The sequence below is a fragment of the Gobio gobio genome (assembly GCF_949357685.1).
Source record: "Gobio gobio genome assembly, chromosome: 6".
NCBI lineage: Eukaryota > Metazoa > Chordata > Actinopteri > Cypriniformes > Gobionidae > Gobio > Gobio gobio.
In genome coordinates, this window is record NC_137102.1 from 47,628,709 (window position 1) to 47,633,853 (window position 5,145).

Consider the following 5,145-nt stretch of genomic DNA (forward strand, 5'->3'; position numbering starts at 1 on the left):
GATTGGTTGACACCACGCAGGATTTTATTTCAACCACCATTTTTAAAAGTCTATTGCGGTGCGTGCAGTAAGAGTTGTTTGCTATTCTAATCAACAATGGAGTTTAAAAAATACAACCGATGGACCAACGACGAGGTTCAGGCTTTATTAATCTTATATGCGAAAATCCAGCGGGAACTGGAAAGTCGCGCACAGTCCAATTTAGCTAATCTCCACGGTACTTTAGACTGCAATGAAAACGCAGACAGCAACAGGTCTGGAGGGGGGAAAAAAGTTATTCCAGGTAATTTTGGTGGAAACGCAGCCTAAGTTAGTTTAAAAGCATCTAATTGCTGTTTAACGGGTTAAACTACCATTCAAAGGTCCATAAGAATTCCTTGTTTTTGAAAAGGTCTCTTATGCTCACCAAGGCTGCATTTATTTAATAAATCATACAGTAAACCAGTAGCATTGCAAAATAATAACATTTGAAAATAACCGTTTTCTACTTTAACATATTTAAAAAAAGTTAACGGCTGTGATGGCAAAGCTGAATATTCTGAAGTGAAAACATCTGCTCTCTAGTCTGTTTTTAATACACAGATATATTTTTAACAGACCCCTTTTTTGGTTTGAATATATTTTTCAGTGTGCAGACAACTTCTGCTGTTATTTTTTTCAACAATAACTCCTTTTGTTCCACACACCTGAGAATGACCTTTTCATTTTTTGAATGCATTCAACTTCCTTTCAAGCTTCAGCATCATTACTCTAGTCTTTATAGTCTCACATGATCCTTCAGGATTCATTCTAATATGCTGATTTGGTGCTCATGAACATTTCTTATAATCGTCAATGATGAAAACACTTGTAAAGCCTTTAGTTAAAATATATTTTTGTAACAATGTAAAAGTGTTTATGGTCACTTTTAATCAATTTACTGCATCCTTGTTGAATAATAGTACTAATTCCTTTCAAAAGAAAAAATCTTACTGACCCCAAACCTTTGATTAGTAAGTGTATAGTATAAAGTATCACTATAATACCATCTGACATGTACATTTTGTAGTAGATTTTTTTAGGGGAATAACTAGGTTTTTACCATGTACTGCTATAAGCAATCTAGCTATGAATATAAAAAGGTCCACATTAAAAATGCAACTAATGACAGTTTGCTCAACTTGAGAAATATAATGATACAGAATGGTCAGTAAGTCAGCTAACAAAAGCAGAGGAATATGACATTCCCCCTGGTTTCCAAGGTTACAGGTCCATTCTTTCCTTCTTTTTTCAGTTCAGATCTACAGGGATTGTGAACCTTATTAGACATTCCTGCAAATGTGCCAGTTTAGGCGTTTTTGACCAATTTACTATAATCCCAGAGGAGATGCAACTAAAAACAAAGGGACAAAGAATAAACAACTCAAAAATGAGAATGCATAAAACAGGGCGATACAATCAAAGTTACGCTAATGCGAGTATATTAGACAATGCTTGTTTGTTGCATACGAATGGAAATCAAAGAGCATGACCACAGTGTTGACATTGGGTTTGACTTTGACAGCAGGACCAATCAAAACGCACCATCAGCTGAATCCCAAATGAGAGCTACTGGAACACACAGTCTTGACTGACAGCTGTAGAATGAGCGAAGGGAAAGAAAGGCAGGCTGGAGGAAAAACCTGCAAAAGAGAAAATTGAGAGTAGATAAGAGACGACTGTGTATGTGTATGACGCACAAACACAAAAAATAGCAGTGTATACATGAGAATAAACTGCTGAAGTGTAGACTAACGTGAAATGGAATTGAAATGATTGCATATCTGCTTTATACACTGCTGAAGGTACCTTTACAAATGACTGTAAAAATATGCAAACCCCCCTCAAAGATTTGCCAGGGAGCTTTGAAGAGAAGGTCATTTTATGTCAACCATACTGAAACATTATCACTGTTTTGTTTTACTGGTATTCATTAAAGGGTTATTCACCCAAAAATGGAAACTATGTCATTAATTACTCTCCCTCATGTTGTTCCAAACCCGTTAGACTTTCATTCATCTTCGGAACACAAATGAACATCTTTTTAATGAAATCTGAGAGCTTTCTGTCCCTTCATTGACAGCTATACAACTACCACCTTGATGCTTCAAAAAGTTCATAAAGAGATTGTAAAACTAATCCATATGAATTGAGCGGTTTAGTCCAAATTTTCTGAAGACACTCAATCTGAATGAATTTAGTCTTTTATTCACATATAAACATTGATCAGCGAACAAACAAAAGCTCAACAGAACCTGCTTGACGCACATGAACAAACCTCATTGGTTCTTGCAGAAGCTCAAACAGGCTGCATAACACGAAAATGAACCTCATTGGTTCTTGTGAAAGCTCAAAACGTGCTGCGTAACACGAGAATGAACCTCATTGGTTCTTGTGAAAGCTCAAAACGTGCTGCGTAACACGAGAATGAACCTCATTGGTTCACACACGTCACGCGAACATGCTTAAGCTTCCGTTTATCATAATGTGTGAGTTGATGAATGTTTATATGTGAATAAATCTGTTCATCATATAAACTGACCGTGTCTCTTCAGAAAATTTGGACTAAACCGCTCAATTCATATGGATGTGGTAGTTGCGTAGCTGTCAATGAGGGACAGAAAGCTCTCAGATTTCATTAAAAAGATCTTAATTTGAGTTTGGAAGGACACGTGGGTGAGTAATAAAATGACAGAATTTTCCTTTTTGGTTTTATCTCTTTAAAAACAAAGTTTTCAAAAGGGGGGTATCATAGCAATGCAATAGAAGAACCATTTTGGGTTCTCTAAAGAACCTTACATTTTTGTGATGGCTTTCTGGTCCCAATCTGGTTTTTGAACATGTACCACTAACAATTTACGACAAAAAAAAAAAAAAGATTTCTGAAATGTTTGTGCTAATTCAACTATTATATAAATGCACAGTCTTATCCATTTACGAGTGGTTAACGGTCCAAACACTTTTTGAGGCCACGCAGTGTACATTATATCTGATGACATTAGGCCTATATGTCACCAAACAAAATACGCACACACTCCTTAAAACTGTCTGACATCATCAAAATAAAAAAGCCATGGACTGTCGCAGAAACGCACGCCTAATGGCAACAGAGCTGACATTCAGTTGGGTCACATCGGGACAAAGAAGCGATCTGTCTTTTCTTCCTCCCTCCATTCTACCCTCGGCTCTTGTTCTCACATGGCAGGGATGTCACAGGGAGCACCAAAACAAGGGATGCAGGGAGAGAGAGATGAAGGGATGCAGAGGAGGGGCACAAAATTGAGAACAAAAGCATTGTTTGGACTCAAAGATGAGTTATTGTGTTGCAGAACCGTGTGTTGGAGTGGGAGTGAAGAATTGGAAGGAGAGAGCGAAATTTGGGGCCATTGTGGTGTTACACTTTCTCTCTGCCCCCTGTCAAGGGAGGACAGAGAATGGGTCTCGTTTGACTCATTCCACCGATTTTTTTGACCTAAAACACTCTCCGGGAGTGTTTGAAACTGTTTGCTGATAAGTTAGTATGACATACGCGGTCCTCTGGGTGGCGAGCGGTTTATTTACCCTGAGGAAACAGACTCTGGCAGCGAGACATTTCACTGCTCGCGGCGCGCACACATATTCTGCTCCATGCTCAATGAATTGAACAAGCTTAGTTCAGTCAAGAATGAAAATTGTCATCATTTACTCACCCACGTGTTATTCCAAAGTCGTATATCCATATTTGGATCATAAGGGGAGAAATTATGTGTTGTTCGCTCTCCTCCATACAAACGGGTACCAAAGCTTGAAGACTGCAATATAAATACACAAAAACATCATAAAAGTGGTCCATATGACATACAATAGTGCATAATGTACAATTGTGTGAGCAAGACTCAAATTTAAAGGGATAGTTCACAAAATAAATTGCCATATACTCACCATCATGTCACCCCAAACCTGTATGAATATTTCTTCAACAAAACAGAAGATATTTTGAAAAATATAAAACAAAAAATTCTGGGAGGCATTACACGAAAAAGTAAAAAAATGTCATCAACAGTACAATAAAACCACACAAAAGACAGTTTAAGGCTTTGCTCAGAATGCTATTTAAGCATACTGCACAATTTTTACTCAACAGACAGCAATAAAGTGTAAAAAAAATAAATAAAATTCCTTGGCAGTCCAAGCAAATCAACGATTTCACATTAGAAATAGGAGATCAAGTCAAGCATATTGGATTATGGGATAAACGCAGCAGGTCACCTATGCAAAAACACTCTCCAGTGGTGGTTTTGTTTACTATAATTTTAAATAAATAATACTCTCAGTAAACCTACAGCATAGTAAAAGGTAGTATGCCATTCTGAGCACAGCCTGTGTATACATTAGCATGACTAGATTAGTTCAGTTCTTAGATTCCAGTTAATAAAAAAAAAACCCATGTGGTTATAACACGGCCCCTTACTAATAAACAGCAAAGTCACTTAGCCGAGTGCTTCAAGGCTCTTAAAATCAATGTTCTTATCTGCAATCCAAACCAAACAAGTACATTCAGCTCATGGGCTATTTTAATGAGCACTAACGGTTGAATTATTAATACTGTATTAATTTCACATTAATTAAACTTGTATTAATTCATTGTAATTCCTTTCTCAAAGACTTCCACAGATGGATAAAGCCCCGTGCACACTCGCTATTACAAAACTGTCAAAGCAACACTTTAAAATTCTCTTTACAGTCTTAACTCTGACACAGCACAGTGTCAAAAGCTGCCAGGCTCATTTCAGAGAGGGTGAGCAAATAGTGAGGAAAAGAAAGGGAATTCTTTGAAGGAAGCGATGGAGAGTACAAAAGCAAGTGATGGAACGAAAGAGTTGGATAATTTAATTTTCCATCTTTGGTCACTGACAATAGAACTATTGCCCGATTTATTGGAAACCCGCTATGCTAAAGACACACACACTTCAACAATGCACTCGCATGATCGTCTGTGTTTAGACACACACTTAAAACAGCATATTAAACTGGCATCCGTAAGCTGATAAATGTGAGAAACTAGACCACAAACAGACAAAAATACATGGGATTGCATGTAAAGAACACAGGCAAAAACTGTGGTGACAAATACCCAAGGCCAACAAT